This window comes from Trachemys scripta, chromosome 11 (assembly GCF_013100865.1).
Source record: "Trachemys scripta elegans isolate TJP31775 chromosome 11, CAS_Tse_1.0, whole genome shotgun sequence".
Classification (NCBI taxonomy): domain Eukaryota; kingdom Metazoa; phylum Chordata; order Testudines; family Emydidae; genus Trachemys; species Trachemys scripta.
This window is the reverse complement of record NC_048308.1, coordinates 7,057,389-7,082,800: the sequence shown is the minus strand read 5'-3', so window position 1 is coordinate 7,082,800 and position 25,412 is coordinate 7,057,389. Positions and strand designations below refer to the sequence as shown.

General features: G+C 42.7%; 1 protein-coding gene across 4 annotated transcripts in view; it reads right to left on the bottom strand.

The window, feature by feature from the left end:
• RALB (RAS like proto-oncogene B) overlaps positions 1-25,412 on the bottom strand; it is a 78,031-nt gene that overhangs the window by 41,083 nt on the left and 11,536 nt on the right. Inside the window, exon 1 of one of the 4 annotated variants that reach the window (XM_034785246.1) lies at positions 9,787-9,936. The exons of 1 other annotated variant lie outside the window; for it this stretch is intronic. The gene's annotated coding sequence lies outside the window, so the exon portion shown is untranslated. Of the gene's footprint in view, positions 1-6,388; positions 6,519-9,786; positions 9,937-25,412 lie in introns of those variants that run through there. 2 more of the 4 variants (XM_034785243.1, XM_034785245.1) reach the window with 2 other exon arrangements.

Below are 25,412 nucleotides of genomic sequence, written 5' to 3'. Positions count from 1 at the left end.
CGGGGGTGGGAAAGGGGCGGGGCTGGGGCCCCGTGGAGTGTCCTTTTTTTTATTTTTAAATATGGTAACCCTATAAAATCATCACTGGATAATAGTCTCCTGCTGCTAAATAAAACCAAGAGTGATTTATTTGGAGTCATTTTAGTTTCACAGTATATGCACATCATGTATTTAGGTGAGCACTAGCATTAGTTAAGTACATATTTTGGGGTATGCACTCTTTTGGAAATGCTGCTGTTTTAAACCTTAAAGGCTCTGATACGTTCCATATGAGAAAAAAAAATCAATTTTTAACAGAGCTAAAGATCACTGGATTAATGTTTATGCACTAAAAATAATAAATTCATACATGCTTTATTTGTATTAAATGCATTATTGGAAGTGGGCTGGTGGTGTACTTGGGGTGCATGGAAAGTGGGACGGGGGGGGGGTCTTTCAAAAAATAGCTGCAGGTAGTCTTCAAAGCTTTTATTTAAGTTCCTACGCAGAGCAATATTTTACATCAGTGTTACTTTTTTGAAATCTAACATTCCTGGTTATAATATTAAGAACCCCAAACTAATGCATCATGACCAACATTATTCTAATAAAGACACTTAGAACATAGGTGGTACTTCGGCGGTAAAAAAGTTTGGAACTGATGTTCCTACAAAGTTTCACAGATTGTAACTCCATGCATACTTCTACCTGCACAGTTCAATGGCTTTGTGACAGTAGTCCAATGAGATACAATATTAAACATCAAGGAAGACTCGATACCTCAAGTAGAGATTTTACAATAAAAGCAACCAGTGCAGGACGACAATATCTTAATAGAAGTTACTGCATAATTTCTCTATCCTTCCAAGTTAAATTATAAGGGCACATACCACTGTGGTTTCCTTACGCTAGACTTCTCATGTAACTAAGGTCAAAAAGTGGGACAACCAACTGAAGCGGCATTTAATGAACAGTATTTTTTCTACTAGATTTCAGAGTTGATTAAGCATTTGATCTCTACCTAAAAAGCCACAAGAGGAAAGGTTCCCAAGATGCAATGAGAAGGGCACAACTCTGCTCACATGATTGTCCAAAGGTGATCAATGGGACAACTCATGCAAGTAAAGTGAGCAGTATTAGGCCTAAATTGTGCTCCCAGAAGCACGAGCCTTCTAGCTCCATGCTACTTAGTCCCCTAAAGCTTCCCACCTATCCGTACAAGCTTGAAAGTTGTATATTTCGTTAGAAAATCTAGTCTGGTCAAAAGGCAGTCTGAAACAAATAGGAGAAATCAGATGGAGCATAGTGCCTTAGAGTGGAAGAGAAAAACAAAGCAATGTCCCATCAATATTATGCTCTTGGAAGACGCATTTCTGGTAATCCCATAAGGATACATACTCAGCAAAAGCATCTGACTATGTAATAAACAAGAGAGTGAAGCTGCTGGGAGAGTCAACTAACCACCAAAAAGTCCTGTTGTCAGGGGTAACTGGATAAGTGTGGAATTCTCATTAACTCACAGTGGGCTCTTGTAGTAAGCTAAAAGCTTAATAGCAGCAAAACAGGACAGTGGGGAAGAGTCTCTTGCTGTAGCAGAAATACCCATAGGAAGCCAGTTTTAAAAGAGATGGGGGGGATGAACATATTTCCAAAGGGTTCCATTATAAAAATATTTGTTAAGAGGTAACCAGAAAGCCTCTTACCTATGTCCATCATCACAATGAAGTGACATTATTGAAATCTTGATTTCTTGTTAGCATAAATGGTCACATCAGACCACATTGTACACGGACATCCCAAGTAATGCCACTGCAGCCTGCGCTTGACAGAGTTTTCCCTTAGGGTGGCAGATTCCATCTGCTTATACTTTCTAATCCCATCCCTGAAAGTTTATCCCACCTTTCAATTTGGTCTGAAATAGCAGCAGATAAATAAATAAAATAAAAAACAAAACGGTCATTTTTACGATTCTTCACCAAATCCTCATATTTGGGGAGCACTGAAACCAATTCCTCCTTTGACTCTATCCTTCCTTAAAATCTTGGGGAGGAAGCTCCTTCTTCAGATCACTGGAAGTGAGAGTTTAAAGTCACAGAAGTACACTGTATTTTGATGAATAATCTGTTTTCTGACAGGCTTACTCTGATTTACATCAGAGAGGCATTTAGCACCATGTTTTTCAACTTATCACCACCTGAGGGTCAATCATGTAGTAATTTCACCAGTGGAGACTGAATACTATGTACTGAAGGTTACTGAAAGCCCAGCCTGGGACCTAACATCTGTAATAAATAATCAATGCATTTTTTTGTTTCTCCCCAACTGCCAAAGTATCTCATAACCCACTAACCTGAATCCTGAAAACTGTATTGGGGCTGTGACCTCCATTATACAATATAAAATCCTGGTTTACTGCAACACACACACACACACACACAAGTGTGGAGTTTAAAGCAAGATTAAAATTAAGTTGGTGTGGTTATATTGGATTGCTGCTATTCTCTAGTTATGTTTGGAAATCAGTTGTATTTTTAGTTAATATCAAAGGCACTTAAAGATTGCCTATCCATGTGCTCTTGACATTTAAATCCAAATAAAAAATACTCAACACACATTTAATACCAGAATTATTTCTGTCACTTCTGTACTGTACTTTTATATAGTTTTGATTTTTGAGTTACTAGCTTTTATGGATCAAGGTTCAGATACAATCTTCTCAACCATACACTAGAGGGGATTTTTTGGGTTTGTTTTGGTAATATTTCCTAGCATAGACATTTCCCTTAGAGAGGAAGGAACTTTCCTGTGTTTAACATCAGTAGTTTTCAATGTTGTGCTGTTTACAAGCATTTCAGTCACTGCCACTCCATCCTCCCAAAAGCCCCTGTATTCCATTTCTTTAACCCTGCAAAATCCAAAGGCGTGTAAGCGAACAGATATTTGAGGAGGATCACAAGTTTGACACAGAAACTGGTTTGATGAAAACTAGTTATTAGGCAATCATTTATTAGTTTCAAAAGCACATCTATCTGGACTTTGTTAGTACAAGTCTAGCTCTGCCCTAGGCAGGTAGGACACAGAATCAGGGAAACCACAATGTGTTCCATCAAAACAAGCAATTTGAGAATCACTGGAGAAATCTGAGTAACTCAGTAATGCTGTTATATTTAAGGATCCAAAAAAAGTTTTTATTGAAACCCTAATATTTAGGAGATTACTATTCTGTAACACTTGGTCTAAAATTCAGTAGAGTCAGCACAAGAACTGTCTGAAATGGTTTGACTCTATTATATTATGTTTTGAGCTACCATCCCGAATTTCCTTTAATTCAGAGATGAGGTAGACTGGTTTTAGCACACTTACCAGTGGACAGGTGTTCCCATTCAAAAGCCATCTCAACTGCCCCCCTTGTTCGCAGATTCATATATGCCAAGATCTGAATCGACATGGAACCTGCTCTCACCCCTGGAAGCTGTTCTTACTGGTTAAGATTGAGGAACAGTAACAACATTATAGTATTTAGCAGTTAGTGCTCAAAAATGTTTACAAGCCTTCTCTAGTTTAGCTCACAACACCCCTATGAAATAGATGTTGTTATTCCCATTTAATGGTAGTGTAAGATCACATGCTTCACCAAATGCCACAGAGGATATTAGAACCAGGATTAGAATTTTATTCCCAGTCTGTTTTTTTCAATTATTAGGCCACTCTGTGCCCTGTTTGCACAGCATCTCCTCTGCACTGCCTGGCTAGAGTGTAAGTCTCACAAGGAAGGGACAATTTTTATGCAGCATTTCATATAGCAACGAGCCCACAGACTCTCAAACAAATGATTGCAGCATATCGCTTTCATTTGAAAGACTGGTCTCTTCACAAAGCTCAAGTACAATGTAGATAGCAGAATCAACATTTCAGCCATGAAATGCCACGTAGATGTACATATAAGTAGTCATTCCTTGAGATATACCAGTTCATTACTGCCTTGCACAGAACTGAAGTGCCTGTAATTGACTGTTCTTTTAAGCAGACACCCAGTACTGTACACCTGAACTGATGTTAAAAATCTGACATATCAATTAGCAAATGAAATACTCAAAAAAGGGTACTGTCAGGTCAAATTATGCTCCAAACTGGGGTTTTGTAAAAATAATCTTTTACAAAAACCAAGACTAGTAGAAATGTAAATTTTTTTATTCCCATAGAAAATATTTTTAAAAATTCCCCTGCTGTATGCATGAAACAAACATGCTATAGTATGAGAAATTTAAGTTGATAACATAATACTTAGAGGGAAAAGTGTGAAACTGACCTATTTTCATTGTATAAGAGAAATGTAGAAAGTATTAAAAACTAATTAAAAAGGGTAAATTAGATTTAATTAGTTTAAATAATCCAAGGTATTATTTGTAACACCAGCAACCACACATCACTGAACAAAACCACTAACCCAGGAACCTATCCTTGTAACAAACCCCGATGCCAACTCTGTCCACATATCTATTCAAGTGACATCATCATAGGACCTAATCACATCAGCCATACCATCAGGGGCTCGTTCACCTGCACATCTACCAATGTGATATATGCCATCATGTGCCAGCAATGCCCCTCTGCCATGTACATTGGCCAAACCGGACAGTCTCTACGCAAAAGAATTAATGGACACAAATCTGACATCAGGAATCAAAATACTCAAAAACCAGTGGGAGAGCACTTTAACCTGTCTGGTCATTCAGTGACAGACCTGCGGGTGGCTATATTACAACAGAAAAACTTCAAAAACAGACTCCAAAGAGAGACTGCTGAGCTAGAATTGATATGCAAACTAGACACAATCAACTCCGGTTTGAATAAGGACTGGGAATGGCTGAGCCATTACAAACATTGACTATCTCCCCTTGTAAGTATTCTCACACTTATTATCAAACTGTCTGTACTGGGCTAGCTTGATTATCACTTCAAAAGTTTTTTTTCTCTTAATTAATTGGCCTCTCAGAGTTGGTAAGACAACTCCCACCTGTTTATGCTCTCTGTATGTGTGTATATATATCTCCTCAATATATGTTCCATTCTATATGCATCCGAAGAAGTGGGCTGTAGTCCACGAAAGCTTATGCTCTAATAAATTTGTTAGTCTCTAAGGTGCCACAAGTACTCCTGTTCTTCTTTTTGCGGATACAGACTAACACGGCTGTTACTCTGAAACCTACAGGTAAGTAAATATTTAGTCAACTCTCATTAAATATTTAAAACAAGAAGAAGAGGCAAGCAACTGTCTTTACAGGAATTTATGTCATAAATGCCTTGTTTGTGCTAACGATTCCCTTTATGATCGTGATAGATGATCATGATTCAGGATTACAAGTCGTTTACATCAATGCTGTCCTTGACCAATCCAGCACAAATGAATAAAGTGGAAAGTAAATATTGTCTTCTATATGGTATTAGCATAAAGAAAACAGATTTGGAATTGTTGCACTTCAGTCTTCTAACACCATTATTCAGGGCTGGTCCATACTAACACTGTAAATCGATCTAAGTTATGCTAGTTCCAGGGTGGATAAAAATCAATGATTTAAAAATAAATAAAAAGAAAAAAAAACGAATTTTTTTTTTATTTAAACTGGATTTTTTTGATAAAAAGTTTTTTCCTCAAAAAGCATCTCTAAAGATAGTTTTAATTAAGATACATTATAGCTCAAAGATCTCATCATAGAATAGGGATTGTAAATTCTAATTCTATAGTATGAGACAATATATTCATGTAATGTTTAAGAAAAGTTTTGTAAATGAGTTCCAATAGTTCATGGATTAGGAACCCAATTTTATGCGGTTCCAGGGGCTTCTGTATAGATTATTTAGGTTAATCTTTCTATCTACCCAATGGGACTCAGTGCTCAGTCTAGAAGATACCATCAGAGATGCTTAGTTTTGCAGTTCTCAAACTGTGGATTTGTGTCTCCAGAGATAACATGCTTGTTACCAGCAAAAATGTTTTTAAATAAATAATATATAGAGGTGAGAAATAACAGACCTCAACCCTACTGTCCCTCTGCAAATTTGTAATCCCTTACCCCTCTCTAAAAGTGCAAAGTTTCAAAAAGTTCAATGAATAGAAGATTGTTGGGGACGGAATAGATCTCGACAAGGAGAAGAAATCTGGATATAAATGTGAGAAGGGAGGGACAGGAGTAGAAACCAAAGTTAAACTGTTTGAGTAGCATATTCCAGAAGTCTTGAGGTTTTTCTGAGCGTAACCTTCATTGATTTGAGATCTACCATACCAATCTCTCACTGGAAGGGAAACCCTATAATGGCAGCAAGCCGTAAAAGAGAGCCAGTTCGGGAATAAGAACCATTCAACAAATATATGTTTGCTGATGACGTTTTTAAAAAAAAAAAGTCATACCAGTGAACTGGTGGAAGTCACTTAAGCACTTGAGACTGTTGAAGTAATAATCTCACTTTAACAGCAGCAGCTTCTTCTGCCAGGGTAGAAAGAATATTTTCTTCCTTTGAACAAATTCATTCCAAATTGAGAAATTGTTTGGGACCTGAAAAAGCAGGAAAGCTTGTTTTTCTCTTCCAGATTATGAACAAACAGGAAAATGAATGTGAAGATGACTGAGTTAGCTGCAGAATCCAAAATTTTAAGTTTCTCATGTTGATGTGGCTGACAGTCGATTTTTAAAAAATATTTCATTTAACTATTTTAGTTAAAAACAATTTAACAAAAGCAAACCTGATTTTAAAAAAACTTGAATGTTTAACTAAATTAAAAAATTCATATGCTTGTTTTGTTAAAATATTATAGGTTTGCTGTTGAAGAAAAAAATCCAGAATACATAATATTGTTGTTTTAGTTAAATAAAAATTTAAATGTCTGTCGGGTGATGCTCTCCTCCTAATACAGCATGGGAAGAAAATCCTCCAAATATTAATGATTAACTTGTTGAATTGGAGATCGTTCACCTCCCAATGACTTCATAAATACCTGCTTCAACTACTAAACAATCATTCATTTTCTGATATAGCTGTAAAAGTAATCTGAAAAGTTTTCAAAACAAATCACTTAAATATATAGTGTATACCTTCTAAAAATGAAACCATCTATCTCTGAGTTGTGAAGAATATGTATTAAGGTTATAACAACCAACAAGAATGCACTTATGCAGAAATCCATGATTAAATCAAGTCTTCCTGACTAAGGATTTAAATCAAATCCATCCTGGCTAGTTCAATTACATAAATTACATAACTGAAGTCCATGTAACTTAGTGCGGTGTAGACACCACTGTAAGTCGACCTATATTGACGGGAGTCCCTCTCCTGTCAATGTAACTTTCGCCTCTCTGGGAAGTGGAGTATAGACATCAACAGGAGAGTGCTCTCCCATCAACTTAGCATGTCTTCAGCAGACCCACTAAATTGACACCACTGTATTGATCCCAGCAATGACGATTTAGCCGGTAATGTAGACATAGCCTCATTTATCAGCCAAGCAAGGTAGTCAATCCATTTACAGAAATATCTACAATTACAATCCAGTCTGCACCTCTTAGTCTCTCCTGCAGCTTTAACTACCGATATGGGAAAATTTAAGAGAACATCAGACAGTGTGCTTTCTGAATACAGTAAATCTCCAAAATTTCAGAATACTAGTCACACAACTTCCCAATCTTCTGGTGAAGGGGAAAAAAAAATAGGCCTTTCTCACAGTAACAGATGCTTAAGGAGCAGGACATATTAAATATTTCCAAGGTTTTATTAAACAAACCCCCCACATGCAACATTTATGCATATTTGCAGTAAGGATCTAAAATCTGGGCTTTAAATTATAAAGAACAGGGATGGTCCTAAACACTTGTTGAATCTGTACGTCTCCCTTCCACCACCCAAACATACATGACCCAAAAAGGAAGCAGGGCACAGATGCTGACTTTCCAAAGTTCCAGGGGGTGCTTGACCCCTGGTTCTGCCCCAGACCCTGCCCCACCCCATCCTCCAAGGCCCCACCTCCACCCCACCTTTTATTGCCCCTGGTCCACCCAGCCCCACCTCTTCCTGCCCAGTTCTGCCCCCTCCCCCAAGTGCACTGCATCCTCACTCCTCCCACAGCCTCCTGCATGTCGCCAAACAACAAATTGCAGTGGGGGAGGGGGGAGGTGCTGATCTGCGGGGCCTGCTGGTAGGTGGGAAGTGCTGGGGGGGGGGGGGGGAGACAGAGAAGGGGAGGTGATAGGAGGGCTGCTAGTGGTTGCTCAGCACCCACCATTTTTTCCCCATGGGTGCTCCAGCCCCAGAGCACCCACAGAGTCAGTGCTTAAGAAGCAGGGCTTGACTATATCTATTTTAATTCTTGCAAGTGGCCCCATAGGACCTCAGGTCCCACCCTTGGAAAAATGGTAAAATCTAGCCTAACCTCCCCCTTAAATTGCATAATTTGGCTGGTTAGTTTGCCCCACATCTCACCCTCCCCTTTACAGTAACACAACACTTGGGCACTGCCGTTTCCTCTTTCAACATCTATACCAGTAAGGTTTCAGGGAGAAAGCAAGCACATTTACAAATCTGCAACCGGTAAAGAGAACCCAGCCATGTTCTTCAGGGGATGTCCAACTCAGGTAAGGATGATACCATCTCAAACTCCCACATCATCTTGCCCAGTTTTCTGAAGTGTTTTCTCTTGCCTACCCACAGTAGTTTGGGAAAAATAAAGATCTCCCCACACATTAGGGTGGGAGTGGCAGCCTAAGACACAATCCACAATTCCCAGGGGACTCAAAAGAAGCAGCATCAGCCATTAAAGCAAGTGTTGTATTCATAAACATATGGCAGAAAGACAACCCCACCCCAAATTCTGAATTTCATACAGGCCCAAGGGACACAGGTTCTCTGAATTAAACTGAGGGAGCAACCTCCTATACATGGACAAAGGTCATCCCCACCTGGATTCCAAACAGGGTATGGCAATGGTTCTCAAACTTTTGTACTGGTGACCCCTTTCGCATAGCAAGCCTCTGAGTACGTCCCCGCTCTTATAAATTTAAAAAAAACACTTTTTTATATATATTTAACACCATTATAAATGCTGAAGACAAAGCGGGGTTTGGGGTGGGGGCTGACTGTTCGTGACCCCCCACGTAATAACCTCATGACCCCCTCCGGGGTCCCAACCCCCAGTCTGAGAACCCCTGGGGTATGGTCTCCAAGGGCCCCATTCCAAAGCACAGGGACAGCCCCCAACCCATGAGTCATGCCAGGGCAGGGATTTCCAGCCCATGACTTCTCCAAAGGTGGCCTGTGTTATACAGGAGATCAGACTAATGGATCACAATGGTCCCTGCTGGCGCGGGACTCTACGAAGCTATGAATCCTCTGAAGCACACCCTTCCTCACAGCCCCGCCTTCACCTCCACCTGGCTGGGCAGGGCGCCCCACCTCACTCCCACACACAAGGCTGCCCCAATCCTCTCTCCAGCCAGGGACTCCCCCATGGGGAGCACAGCTGGGCCCCTCCCCCGGGCACTCTGAGGAGAAGGGGGGACCCGGGAGACCCCCCCTCTTGCGGGCAGCCCATGAGGGGCGGTGGCGGGCTCAGGAACTCTGTCTGAGAGGGAGCGGGAGACAGAGACCCCCGCACTGGAGAGGGGGCCTGGGCCAGAGCCGGCAAGGGGGGTCCCCCTGACCCCGCGGGGAGAAGCCGCTGGGGCCGGAGCGCCCAGCCCCTGGGGAGTGACAGGGTCCCGGACCCCAGGGAAGCCCCGGCTCCCAGGGGCGAGGGGACAGTCCTGACCCGCCCCTTACCTGGGGCTGACACCCGGCTCCTGCCTGCCCACCGCGGCTCTGAGCGCCTCCCCGCCCCGCTGCGCTCCCTGGCATTGGGGTTCCGCTGCGCGCTCCCGCCGCGGGGCACTTCCGGCCGCGCGCGCGCGGCCCCCTCCCTTCTCGCTCACTCACTCCGCACAACCGCCCGCTGCGTGGAGGCGGGCCCGCTTCCGGGTCACGTGGCGCCCTCTGGTCAATCGCCACGCAGCCGCTGGAAAGGGCGGGGCCTGGCGGGGGCTCGAGGGAACCGCGGGGCGCAGCGGTAGGTGAGGTGGGGAGGCGCGGTGGCTCCAGGCACCAGCGCAGCAAGCCGCGGGGGCGGCCGGTTGCTGTGAGGGCGGCAGTCACGCGGCCTTCGGCGGGAGGGCCCGCGGGTTCGGGGCAATTCGGTGGCCGAAGCCGCGGGACCGGCAGATCAGCCGCAGAAACGCGCCCAAAAGCCGCCTGACTGCCCTGCTTGGGGCGGCAAAAACAGAGCGCCCCCTGGGGGGGAGGGGTGATGGGCGGTATTGATATGGGCGGGGGAAGGGTGGTGCTGGGAGGGGAGGGGAGGGGAGGGGAGGGGGGGTGTGGGGATGACAGGGGCGGGTTGGTGTTGGGAGGGGTGGGATGGCTGTGGGAGGAGTGGGGGAGGCTGGTGTTGGGATGAAGGGGAGGGGTTGTGGTGGGATGGCAGAGGTAGGTTGTTGTTGGGATAGGTGGGATGGCAGTGGGAGGAGTGGGGGAGGCTGGTGTTGGGATGAAGGGGAGGAGTGGGGGTGGGATAGCAGGGGGAGGGGGAAGGTTGTTGTTGGGATAGATGAGGGAGGGGGAGGGATGGTGCTGGGAGAGGTGAGGGAGGGGTGGTGTTGGGATGACGGGGGCGGGTTGGTGTTGGGAGGGGTGGGATGGCAGTGGGAGGGGCAGGGGAGGCTGGTGTTGGGATGAAGGGGAGGGGTGGTGGTGGTGGGATGGCAGGGGAAGGTTGTTGTTGGGATAGATGAGGGAGGGGAAGGGGTGGTGCTGGGAGAGGTGAGGGAGGGGTGGTGTTGGGATGGCAGGGGGAGGGATGGTGGGATGATAGGGGCAGGGCTGGTGTTGGGAGGGGGTTGGTATTGGTATGGGAGGATTGTATAGGGAGGTGGCTGAGGGAGGGCTGGTGTTGGGAAGGGAAGGAGTTGGCAAGAAGGAGGAGGGGAAGGGAATTTTTGGATCCAGCATGCTTGAGATTAAAACCCAGAGATACTTTTTACTTCACCATCTGAGATATCAAGGAGTGCGACATGAACTCTCCCTCAGACTGTCCCAGTTTAAAGACACTCTACAAATGAGGAAGAAAAATGTGCTGGGGTTGGGGGGCGGGCAGGGAAAGATGGCAGCAATACCACTGCTCAGCATAGCAGCCAGCTACCCATCAGGAATGGCGAGGGGGATCAAACAATAAGCTGTGAGGCCTTGTCTTGGGCGAATGCTGGATGCTGCTGACACACACCCAGAGTCTGTGTGTCTCTCATACATCGTAAGATGCCAATAAAATCTATTTTATTTGAATTGGGGTAGTAAGAGGATAGGGATGGATGATGAGATGGGAGGAGATAGTTTTGTTGTGAGGGGACAGAGTTGCTAAAGGTCCAAGGTTCTCTCTTTTTAGGAGTCCCATCCTCACCTAATGAATCAGATAAGCAGCCAAATAGCAGCTTGCAAAGTTTTTCAATGCAGTCTACAGCTGCCTACATATTTAATCTAAAGTAGTAGCCTATGGAGACAGTTTGCAGCATGTCACACTGGCTTAACCCGAGCATCGCCTGCCTTGTGGAGACTGCGGATGTGTCTGCACTCCAGCTGGGATCAAGTCTTCCAGCCTGGGTATAGTCGGGCTAGCGGCTAAAAATAGTAATGTGGATGTCGCAGCTTGGGTGGCAGCTTAGGCTCTCAAGCCCACCCGTAGTGCTGGTGACTAGCCCCACTCTCCATCAGAGTTGCAACATCCACACTGCTATTTTTACATGCTAGTGTGACCTTTAACCACATCTATCCTCTATTTATTGGACACAGGTGAAGGGGAAATGTAGACTTGTAAAGTAATCCAGGCATATCAAAGCATATTGTTTGCTATAATGATTTGAATCAGTATGTGTTGTGACCAGTATTATGCGCATGGTTACCATAGGCATTATAGGGTGTATTTTTGCCTCAGTACTTTGGGAAAGAATTTTACACATCAATTTAGAGAATAAGTTCCTTTGTATTATTATTTGCATTGCACCGACTGTATCCCAGATGCTTTACAGACAGTAAGATGACAAATTCCCTGCCTCAGAGGGGTTAAAATCATAGATAACATTCAAACAGATGGAGGTTTATTTATCTCCAACTGTTCTCTCTCATCATATGTTTAGATTGCGAGTTCCTTGTGGCAGGGACTGTATTTCTTATAGGTGCATACCCAGTCAGGTTCCCATTATGCTAGATAGTGTGCTTTTTGTGCTACAGCAATAATAATTAACAACAATAGCCTGTGTGAGTGAGCAGTAAACGTTTTTGTTTGTTTGTTTTACAAAGGAAGAGTAAGATATATAGACATCTTGGAATAACTGCTACATTTTATAAGTGTAAAACTAAAATCTGGGGAGAATGTCAACTGGCATGAAGGAACTTAGAAATCATGGTGATGAACATGATAGGTAAGTTAGATTTGCTAGTAGTGAAATGAGTTGCCAAAAGAAGTGGGTTTTAAGTAAGGATTTGAAGGAGAGATTGGGTGGCACATGGGTTCAGGGAGGATGTTCCAGGTAGAGGAGGCAGAATGAGAAGACACAATATATTGAGCCTGATTCTCCACAGCCTTACTCTCCCCACCCAGTGTTGTCATTTTCACTTGCAGAAAATGGGCATGAAATTTCAGCATCTGTGTGAGTGGAGAATTCTGATTTGGCAATGTTTTACACCCCTTTGGACAAGTGCAAATGACTACACAAGGAGACCGTAAGTGGAGAATCAAGTCCATTGGCTTCAATGGCCGTGCCACCCACTCATACCAATTCTCAATTTGGACCATTGTGTTTAATACAAAACTCCTTACATGCAGAGTTTAATGATAATGTTCCATACTGTTGAGAATGAATGCCTTTCTGTCTCATTCCAGTTTCTCTTCACTAGCTGGGATCATCTGGAATTATCCCTTATAGTGGAATAGTGGCAATACTGAATATTGGTTGGGTGGATCAGTGCTGCAAGGTCCCTCAGAAAACTTCCTTCCATATTTCCAACATCTTAAAAGACATTATTAGTTTTTGGTTTGTGGAACCTGGGATTTTGTAAGAATAGATCAGTTGAGAAATGAACAGTTCATATGATATTTTGAAGAGAGCATATTCATACCAAGACAACAAGGAGTCTGGTGTCACTATAAAGACTAACAGTCTTTAAGGTGCCACCAGACTCCTTGTTGTTTGTGTAGATACAGACTAACACGGCTACCCCCAATACTATTCATACCAAGGGCTTCCACCTAGGAAAGTTCAGAAACAACTGCCCTTCCAGGAGTTAAATTCTTGAGTGCCACATAAAGGTATTGGAGTTTTCCTGACATTCTTGGCTTGGATCTAAACTTCATTCTGAAGCTCCAGCAAAGGCAAAAATCCTATTGATGGCTGTAGGAGTTTGCCAACATAAGGGCTTCAGGATTCATCCCTGTTTGACTTTGAATCATAGATACTTGTTTTACTGATATGAATAAATTTTTGGCACTGTTTCCACTGCAGATTATACAAGTTAGGAAGAATGAGTTTGTAATCGTCCCTGCCTTGAGTATTATCAGTGTAGCTGTCAGCTAAGCAGGAACTGCAAAACGTTTATAATTGAGGAAGTTTGATTTGCAGAGCCTAGTTGTAGTTTGTGGCACCGGAAGTTAGAAAAACAGGGCAAGATTCTTTCCTCTGCTGAGATCTGCTCAGTGCAAGGGACAGCAGGCTGTGAGAGTCAGTTACAACTCCCTGATTCTCTGCCTTGCATAACTCCAGCCCCAACGCTGGTATAGGGTAGAAGGACCTAGGGGCTGCTCTGACCTATGCTAGCTGGCAACAATTCCTAAGGGACTACAGGACATCTGAGAAGTGAAGGAACACACTAGCTGTGATCCGTCTACATTCCCAGGATGTCTTCTACACTGGAGTTGGGATGTGGGTGAAGGTGAAGGGGTGTTGGCTACACCTGCACAGAGTTTCCTTCCACTCACTGAGGGTATTCACAATTGGCCATGAGTGGTCAATGTTCTGCAGTATCTGAGTGGCACAAAGGAGTGGATCAGGCCCATCACTTTTTAGTTATTAATTAGCAAAAGTCATAGCTTGATTCTGATCCTACATACAGGATAATTTAATTAATAGGACTATAAATCAAGGAAGTTACACTAGTATAGAACTGGTGAGATCAGAATGAGGCAGATTGCTAAAGAATACATTTGGGATGCCATTTATTTTTTAGCAGAATCACTTTTCAGACTAGAACTGTGCTGCATGTGGCTATGAAACTTTGATGCTCTTTGTTTTCAGAGTATTAGACCTTACATTTAAAAGCACACTTCCCATGTGCAGATTTTGTCATCGAGTTTATTCTCAGATATCCTGACAGAAGAGAGACTCATACAGACTTTTGTTCTTTCTTACTTTGTTGTTCCCTCAATGTAAAACAACACAAAGATCTGTTTGGTCTTTGTGCATGGAGAAGCATAACACCAACCATACTGTAAAGATGATTTTGGACCTTTAAAAGGTTGGGTCTGGCTCTGTCATGCTCTACTAACTTCAGGATTCAAAAAACCCAGGTGGAGTAAACTGAAATAGTAGCTACATGTGGGGAAACAACTCGTAGTATATGAAATATAACTGTTTTTGGCCTCCAAGGAGTTAATGGCAGTTTGATTTCCTCGGCCATTTCCTCTTTGCCACAGACAACGGAAGTCATCACAGTGAAACAGACTTTCAATGGAAAATCATCTTGCAGCTTCAGCTAAAGCGGAGATTTGTGACAGGATAAAACCCCAAGGTAATTTGTAAGAGGAAGATTCTTAATGACCTCTCCTAGTTTGTGAGGCAAGGGATTTCACATTCCAAGTGATTTAAGAGTCCTGCACCTGCAGGTCAGCATAGTAATCAGTAACATGACAAATTTAGGGCTGGATCTTGCAACCTCATATGAGCTGTCTTTACTCATACTTGCAGTTCCACTGAGCCTGGTCCTAATCCCCTTAATCAGGGCCTGATCTTGATCCCATTGAAGCCAAATAGCATTTAGCTATCAATTTCCATGAAAATGGGGCTTGCTTAGGAAAAACTCCTATAGAAGGCAGGGAGAATTTTTCCTCAGTAACAGTGGAGCAGACAATATTGAGAATGTGGCTTACTGAGTTAATTGGTACGACTCAGTTGAGTAAGGGATGTAGGATAGGGATTTGAACCAGTATGGAAAATGTTGCATGCTGGGAGAGGATCAAATCTCAATTGTCACTTATTCATAAGTCTCTATAATAAGGAACTAAAATTAAATTGTCCAGATCACATTATTGATATATGTATCAGTTAATAACATGAGTAACTGGATGTGATAGCAATCAGACATCGAATATGAGGTGATCAATATTTCAAAATGAAGCCTTGTCAATACAAAATACATTAAGAAATCTCAAAATATCTTTCTGTATATATAGTATTTAATTAAACTGATTTATTTTCTTACAAAGAGACCAGGTCAATATCCTCTTCTAGAAATAAAAACCATAGCTTGTTATCCATTAAAGAGAGACCTGCATATTTGGCTCTAATGTCATTATTTATGTTTAATGCAGGTTTCTCTTTTTAATTTTATAGACAGGTATTGCAAATATTGTGAGGCATGGAGGCCTTTTATCCAATTAAACCGAATAGGGCTTTTTTTCAAGCACTGTATTTTACACACGATAGATTTTTGGATCTAAATTGAGTAACGGTAGTTAGTTTCTCTCATTGTATTATTCATGTCTCATTATAATACCGTCACAGAGTTACTCTGACCGTGCCTGAAAGCGTATGTGATGTTTACAACTCTTTCTAAAAGTCAAAAGGAAGCAGGGGGATCAGGTGGATGAGGCTTTCTTCAGGCAACTAACAAAAGTTACTAGATCACAGGCCCTGGTTCTCATGGGGGACTTCAATCACCCCGATATCCGCTGGGAGAGCAATACAGCGGTGCACAGACAATCCAGGAAGTTTTTGGAAAGTGTAGGGGGCAATTTCCTGGTGCAAATGCTGGAGGAACCAACTAAGGGCAGAGGTCTTCTTGACCTGCTGCTCACAAACAGGGAAGAATTAGTAGGCAAAGCAAAAGTGGATGGGAACCTGGGAGGCAGTGACCATGAGATGGTCGAGTTCAGGATCCTGACACAAGGAAGAAGTGAGAGCAGCAGAATACGGACCCTGGACTTCAGAAAAGCAGACTTCGACTCCCTCAGGGAACTGATGGGCAGGATCCCCTGGGAGAATAACATGAGGGGGAAAGGAGTCCAGGAGAGCGGGCTGTATTTTAAAGAATCCTTTGCAAGAACAAACCATTCCAATGTGTAGAAAGAATAGTAAATATGGCAGGCGACCAGCTTAGCTTAACAGTAAAATCCTTGCTGATCTTAAACACAAAAAAGAAGCTTACAAGAAGTGGAAGCTTGGACAAATGACCAGGGAGAAGTATAAAAATATTGCTCAGGCATGCAGGAGTGAAATCAGGAAGGCAAAATCACACTTGGAGTTGCAGCTAGCAAGGGATATTAAGAGTAACAAGAAGGGTTTCTACAGGTATGTTAGCAACAAGAAGGTGGTCAAGGAAAGTGTGGGCCCCTTACTGAATGGGGGAGATAACCTAGTGACAGAGCATGTGGAAAAAGCTAATGTACTCAATACTTTTTTTGCTTCCGTTTTCACAAACATGGTCAGCTCCCAGACTACTGCACTGGGCAGCACAGTATGGGGAGGAGGTGACCAGCCCTCTGTGGAGAAAGAAGTGGTTTGGGACTATTCAGAAAAGCTGGACGAGCACAAGTCCATGGGGCCAGATGCACTGCATCCGAGGGTGCTAAAGGAGTTGGCTAATGGCTCTGCATCACATCCGCCATTATCTTTGAAAACTCATGGCGTTCGGGGGAGGTGCCAGATGACTGGAAAAAGGCTAATGTAGTGCCCATCTTTTAAAAAGGGAAGGAGGAGTATCTGGGGAACTACAGGACACTCAGCCTCACCTCAGTCCCTGGAAAAATCATGGAGCAGGTCCTCAAGGAATCAATTTTGAAGCACTTAGAAGAGAGGAAAGTGATCAGGAACAGTCAGCATAGATTCACCAAGGGCAAGTCATGCCTGACTAACCTAATTGCCTTCTATGAGGAGATAACTGGCTCTGTGGATGAGGGGAAAGCAGTGGATGTGTTATTCCTTGACTTTAGCAAAGCTTTTGATACGGTCTCCCACAGTATTCTTGCCGGCAAGTTAAAGAAGTATGGGCTGGATGAATGGACTATAAGGCGAATAGAAAGCTGGCTAAATCATCGGGCTCAACGGGTAGTGATCAAAGGCTCCATGTCTAGTTGGTAGCTGGTATCAAGTGGAATGTCCCAAAGGTCAGTCCTGGGGCCGGTTTTGTTCAATATCTTCATTAATGATCTGGAGGATGGTGTGGACTGCACCCTCAGCAAGTTTGCAGATGACACTAAACTGGGAGGAGGGGTAGATACGCTGGAGGGTAGGGATAGGATACAGAGGGACCTAGACAAATTAGAGGATTAGGCCAAAAGAAATCTGATGAGGTTCAACAAGGACAAGTGCAGAGTCCTGCACTTAGGACGGAAGAATCCCATGCACTGCTACAGACTGGGGACCAAATGGCTAGGCAGCAGTTCTGCAGCAAAGGACCTAGGGGTTACAGTGGACAAGAAGCTGGATATGAGTTAACAGTGTGCCCTTGTTGCCGAGACGGCTAACGGCATTTTGGGCTGTATAAGTAGGGGCATTGCCAGCAGATTGAGGAACGTGATCGTTCCCCTCTATTCGACATTGGTGAGGCCTCATCTGGAGTACTGCATCCAGTTTTGGTCCCCACACTACAAGAAGGATGTGGAAAAATTGGAAAGAGTCCAGCGGAGGGCAACAAAAATGATTAGGGGGCTGGAGCACATGACTTATGAGGAGAGGCTGAGGGAACTGGGATTGTTTAGTCTGCAGAAGAGAAGAATGAAGGGGGATTTGATAGCCGCTTTCAACTATCTGAAAGGGGGTTCCAAAGAGGATGGATCAGTGGTAGCAGATGACAGAACAAAGAGTAATGATCTCAAGTTGCAGTGGGGGTGGTTTAGGTTGGATATTAGGAAAAACTTTTTCACTAGGAGGATGGTGAAGCACTGGAATGGGTTACCTAGGGAGGTGGTGGAATCTCCTTCCTTAGAGGTTTTTAAGGCCTGACTTGACAAAGCCCTGGCTGGGATGATTTAGTTGGGGATTGGTCCTGCTTTGAGCAGGGGGTTGGACTAGATGACCTCCTGAGGTCCCTTCCAACCCTGATATTCTATAGCTTTCACTGCACTTGCAACAATACCACTCTGCACTGTGATATTACACCTCTACCCCAATATAACGCGACCTGATATAACATAAATTTAGATATAACGCGGTAAAGCAGTGCTCCGGAGGGGCGGGGCTGCGCACTCCAGCGGATCAAAGCAAGTTCGATATAATGCGGTTTCACTATAATGCAGTAAGATTCTTTTGGCTCCTGAGGACAGCGTTGTATTGGGGTAGAGGTGTATTAAATCTCCCAGTCTAAGGGTTGGTTAATACTTGACTGAGGGAGCTCCCCTGAAAATCCAGATGCTGCAGGAAGTGATTCTGGTGATTAAGTAAATTATGTGCTTTTCTCTAAGTCATTTCTGAATCATCGTCCCAACAAGGTTTCAAGAAAGCACCATACTCCCAACTATGCAGCCTTTTGCATGAGCTGTGAATCCAAGTACCAATAAGCTGTAGTCCTTAACTTTTACCAAGGGGAAAGTGTTAACCCAGGTGTACTGAGCACATTCCAGTTTGTATAGTTATATTTTGCATACTTAATTTCCTCCTGTAAATTCGCTTTGGTATAGATTCTTCCCCTGATAAGCTTGTGTAATGTGTTGTGCACGGTTAATCAGCTGTTGCATTTCACCCCAGAGGTGACAGCCCTTCAGCAGTGGGTAAAGTGGTTCCTTTCTGTAGTTTGGCCAATTAGTAAAGTTGATAAGGAGATCCAAGTAGCTGAAAGGTGCTACATAAATGTAGTATCATTGTGACATGATTTCTAATCATCTTAAATCATTCAGTTGTTCAAAGTAGTACTGGAGAAACAACCTGCATGATAATCTTCTGGGCTTCAGAACATTTTTACTACAGAGGGGACCAATGTTCCCTCTAATTTTTGACAGGCCATGTGCGCAAAATTTCTTCTGTGCACGGTGTTTCGCCGTGTGTGGGGGGGGTTAAGATCTGTGTGCACGCGCAGAGCTTAGAGGGAACAGTGGAGGGGACACTTACCAGTAATGCTGTTCAGTATTCATATGTTCATTTACACAGTATTCTTCTATAGAAACATGTTTCTTGTGATAGGGAAGCCAATATACCCACAAACAGCTTCTCATTTCCCTTTGACTAAAATGATTAAAAAGTATGATTACTTTAGGGTTGATGATTAAGGAAAGTGATTTAAAAATGAATGTATCTTGTACCACAACAGTATTGTATAACAGCTCCTCTATCTTCTCAATCAACTATAGCCTACATTTATGGGCCTGACAAAAGGGGTTGAAATTAACTTTTCATTACAACCCTAACTGCTAGAAGCTAATTATGTTAGTATAAATTACTAGTGCTCCTCCTGCTTATACAGGCCTTACTCATCCTATTAATTAGCTCAGATAATGAATGAATACTTAAGTGCCTATGGTCACAAAATATATATCTTTTAAGTGACATCCCTTATTTCTATTTTATTCCTCTGATGTATGTCCTGCTGCTATGTTGAGATACCGTTAAAACTCAGGGATGATATTCCTTTAAAAAAAAAAGCATGGAATGGATTATTGAACTTCTATGTAACAGTCTCCACGTGGTATAGAAATAAAACATAATTTGAGTACAGCAGGACATTCTCTCTCTCTCTCTCTCTCCAGTCCTGAAATTTAATGCTTTCCGGATTTCCATGATGGATTTATTTTTTTTGCATAAACATAAAAATGTAAAGCACAAAAGCATATAATTCTGCTGAAGGAGGAACAATTAACAAAAGCCAGGAAATTCTCAATAAGAACTTATTAAACCATAAATGATTCTTAGCCCAGGGCTAGCACATAATGTTACACACAACATACAATGCGAGTCTAGGCACCAAAGAAGAAGTCAAGAACCTTCACGCTAGATAATGTGTCTGTATTTTGCACTGAATAGGGTTCCATATTTGATTTAGTGAGGGCGGTAAGTTTTATTAGGAAACAAATTAATACCCAAGTTAACTAGAACAGAAATATGCTGACAAGTTATTTCAAACGACACTTTAAATTGAAGTAGAGGTGCCCAAATTTTGCAAACCTGAGGATTGCTGATGGGATTCACCAAACTTGCATACACTGTACTGTGTAGGGCCAGTTCTTTAGCTGGTGTAATTCAGCATAGCACCATTGACTTCAGTGGAACGACACTGATTTACAGCAGCTGAGGATCTGGCTTTATATGTTAATTTTTTTTCAAAAATAAATGCCAGTAATCCTAAATTTGTCTGATTTGTAGTATAACACATCTGGCCTTGCAGATCTTGTCCTGTCCCTGGGATTAACATTTTAGGACTGCCCACCCTTCCTTGGTCAAACCAAGTTTAAAGTCTTGATGATAACCCTGGGCCAGAATCCAATCTCAGTTTTAGCCCATTGACATTACTCCAGATTTACACTAGTGTAACTGAGGCCAGAATCTGGCCCCATGTAGCTGAAGACTGCCAACAAATATCTTTCAGGAGGTGCTGTCTGTACACCTAAATGGAAAAAAATGTGCCCAAGACATGTCTGTATCTGTTAAGAGGCTTGAGAACTATGATTTTACTTTAATCATACAATCACCTTTGGGATCATGTTTATTAGGTAGCTTTACACAAGCTTTTAGGGGACAATTAATCAAAATTTGACATTGCTGATTGTAAAGTGCTCAAATCTATTCAGACCTGCAATTCATCCTCAAGCCAGATTTGTGAAGGACAACTCTAGAAACTTTGGCTTCATTTGTCTGATCAGACTATTAATACCAGAACACTAATGCATCTGAACTGTCACGTATAGCTACATTCCTTTCATAACCCAAACCAGGGCTTTACCCTTTATATATGCCTCTCTAATAGTTTTAGTAGGATTAAAGCCAAGCATCTGAACACACAAGACCTGTCTTTCTGCTGCCTTGCATCTTTTGTAGTCTTTTATACTGTAGAAAGTGGATGTAAAATGCTACCAGATCAAAATGACACCTTGTACTGGTGAAAATGACATAGAAAGTGGGGAATTGGGGCCATAATGTATGCATTAAGCGCTACAGACTGATCCAAAGTTCATTAAAGTCAGGCCAGAAAATGCAAATGTAGCCCAGAAGCGGTTAATTACTGTGCAGCATCTAAACACTTCCATATTAGTGAGTGCTAGATTTTCCGTCAGTTTTACTTGCTGTAATCTATATTTACCTCATTCTCATGTGCTGGTATCTTCTGACAATCAAATCGGCATTACTTTTCTGATCAAAAATGAGTGAAAGGGTACCTCTCTTCAAAAGTGGAATGATGGCTCAGGAAGGAGAATCTAGAGGTCTTTAACACTAGCTGATAATGCTGAACCCAGCACAATAGTCATCAGAAATCATTACCAATAGATGTTTGGTGGCACATAGCAAATGTTGGTCTCAGGCTGCTTCCCATGGGAAGCGTAGTGGGGATATGAATAGGGGCAGATATTCCAGGCATACTGGACGGCTCAGAAGCTTGTACATAGTTGGGAATGGGCAAGAGAGGCAGATAGATAGACCCATATTTTAAAAGATGGATTTTTTTCTTATACAAAGCAACAGAGGGTCCTGTGGCACCTTTAAGACTAACAGAAGTATTGGGAGCATAAGCTTTCGTGGGTAAGAACCTCACTTCTTCAGATGCAAGCAAGACTTCTGTTAGTCTTAAAGGTGCCACAGGACCCTCTGTTGCTTTTTACAGATTCAGACTAACACGGCTGCCCCTCTGATACTTTCTTATACAAGTGTATTAACTCATCAGGTTACTCCACTGTAAATTCAGAAAGGGTCTTTAAATAAAACAAGCCTGAGAGCTTATTGCAAAGTGGAGGCAGCTATCACTTCCTTCCCCACACAGTGCATCCTGACATGCACTTTGGAAACCAAATTTTTGCCTATGTGGCATGAGACATGCAGGCAGATGCCAAATGGAGTAACCATGTCACATTGCTGCAAACCCACCTTTTTCACTTTTCTTTGCAAAGCCTAAGCAATGTGATCACCTGCTGCTGCAGCTCTCTTTTGATTAGCTTGGGAAGCGTGCTTTGCTTGAATCAACTGAGGATCCTCAAAAAGAACAGGAGTACTTGTGGCACCTTAGATCCTCAGAGTCCTCCAGACAAAAGACTCAGCAATGATTGTGGTGGTGGTTTTCTTAACATTTCTCAGGGGATTTTTTGGGGAGGTTTCAATTCAGCAAGAAATGGATATAAATTCAGCTGAATTTTTTTAAAAATGAGTTTGTATTTTATTCATCTGAGGCTGATATTAGCAGAGATGGGCCTGAGCTATCATGTCCCAGTATGATCTTTCCTGTCTTGTGTCAGGAAGCAGTGAAGACCCAGTGTTTTGGTTCTGCCCATTACAAAAATAGGGGACCATTTGCAAAATTCAAACTTAAAAGTTCAGGGCTGTTCAGATGTGGGAGTTTGCCTCATGCTCATCTTTGATATTTAGTTGATATTTACAGTTATTTCCAGAATGCTTTGTTCAGCAAGACTCCTAGTTCTTACTAACTTCTTCACTATATGAATAAATCACATTCAAGTTTTCCCACTCTGTGCTTTCAAGCATCATCTTGCTGCAACCTTTGTTTAAATAAAAGATAAGGCCAATATGCTACTTCGCATGAAAGTTAAAAATAAAAGCAGGTAAAATATAACAGAAGAAACAGAGGAGGAAGAAACAGAAAAACCTTAAGATTTGAAAACTGAAACATGGGGAATTTTTTGGCAATGGAAATAAAAAGTTTGAGCCTCTTGTCTATAGCTAGGACTCTCTTCTGCATCCTCAAAAATCATCTGTATAAATTAAAATAGAAACATCCTTTTATAAATTCTTGAATCTGTGTTGGTCATGCATTCTTATTACAATGCCAGCATGTGTGTCCTGACACAACCTCAGTTATGCTACCGTGTTCTGGTTAAATGAGAATGAGATTTATTTCCTAGCTGTTGGAAACAAACTCTCCTCTACCTCCAGAGCTTTCCAAGTTGATTTAAATCTGTCTGCATCCTCATGCGATTATTGCACATGCAACAAGTTCACTGTACCTCATGATTGAACTGTTGCTCCTTGACACAGCTATCACATGGCACAGGTGAACTTTCTTGTAATTACTGGGTTTTGTTTCTCTGTAGCAGGTATAAATTAAAAGGAATGTGTTCTGTCAGTTCACAGAAGCTCCCGGTGTAAAAACAAGTAGATGTGATTGATGTGTTTTTGCCCTTAATTGCTGTACCTACAACCTACCGCATCAGTTTCACCAATTTCTTTCTTCTACCTCCAGTAGAGAAATCCCCAAGCTGTAAAATAAGCTCTTTCCTTCACCTCCTCACCTCACCTCCTCTTGCAAGAGCTGATAGCAAGAAGGCCAAGCCAAGGCAGTTGTAATAAATCTTTAGCTGTAAAGACTTCAGTCATAAGCAAAACCAAAAAGGAGTCTGGTGGCACCTTAAAGACTAACAGATTTATTTGGGCATAAGCTTTCGTGGGTAAAAACCTCACTTCTTCAGATGCATAGAGTGAAAGTTACAGATGCAGGCATTATATACTGACACCTCCTGAGGTCCCTTCCAACCCTGATATTCTATAGCTTTCTATAGCTTTCACATGGAGAGAAGGGAGTTACTTCCAAGTGGAGAACTAGTGTTGACAGGGCCAATTCAATCAGGATGGATGTAGTCCACTCCCAATAATAGATGAGGAGGTGTCAATTCCAGGAGAGGAAAAGCTGCTTCTGTAATGAGCCAGCCACTCCCAGTCCCTATTCAAGCCCAGATTAATGGTGTTAAATTTGCAAATGAAGCAGGCACCACATGGCCATCAACGTGACAAGCTGGGGATGGGGGGGGCAGGGCAATAGACAGTGCAAGTTTTCTCTCCAAGAGACAGGACCCTTACCACTTGAGCTAAAAATATGCCTCTACTGGCTGTAGGGGTAAGAGTAAGGCTTATTATTTACAGACCAGCCACTAGTGGGTGACACACATTTCATGCAGCACAGGGCCATGCAGTGCTTAAAGTGTGGGGTGGGAGGGGAGAGAGGGAAGGGAAAGTGCTGCAAGGGGTCACAGACCCAGCAAAAACAACATTTACTGGGAGCCAGGTTGCTAAGGGGCACACTTTAAGCTCTGTCTTACTGAAGCTGCTGCTCCCCTTTGATGACAGACCCTCACTTTTTTCAGACCGCTGGGGCCATGCTGCACAGATACACCAACCTGAACATTACAGACTAATGCATCTCTGTCCCTTCTTTTCTAGCTCCCTAATCCCACCTCGCCGAGCAAAATTCCAGCAGCCGTGCTTGCTGCTCTTCCCCTGCAGATTTGGAGGGGTAGCTCCCAGGTCACTGTCATGCTCTGCAACAGCTACTACAGTTCATAGATTCATAGATTCTAGGACTGGAAGGGACCTCGAGAGGTCATCGAGTCAAGTCCCCTGCCCGCATGGCAGGACCAAATACTGTCTAGACCATCCCTGATAGACATTTATCTAACCTACTCTTAAATATCTCCAGAGATGGAGATTCCACAACCTCCCTAGGCAATTTGTTCCAGTGTTTAACCACCCTGACAGTTAGGAACTTTTTCCTAATGTCCAACCTAGACCTCCCTTGTTGCAGTTTAAACCCACTGCTTCTTGTTCTATCCTTAGAGGCTAAGTTTTCTTAGTTTTCTCCCTCCTCCTTATGACACCCTTTTAGATACCTGAAAACTGCTATCATGTCCCCTCTCAGTCTTCTCTTTTCCAAACTAAACAACCCAATTCTTTCAGCCTTCCTTCATAGGTCATGTTCTCAAGACCTTTAATCATTCTTGTTGCTCTTCTTTGGACCCTTTCCAATTTCTCCACATCTTTTTTAAAATGCGGCGCCCAGAACTGGACACAATACTCCAGCTGAGGCCTAACCAGAGCAGAGTAGAGCGGAAGAATGACTTCTCGTGTCTTGCTCACAACACACCTGTTAATGCATCCCAGAATCATGTTTGCTTTTTTTGCAACAGCATCACACTGTTGACTCATATTTAGCTTGTGGTCCACTATAAC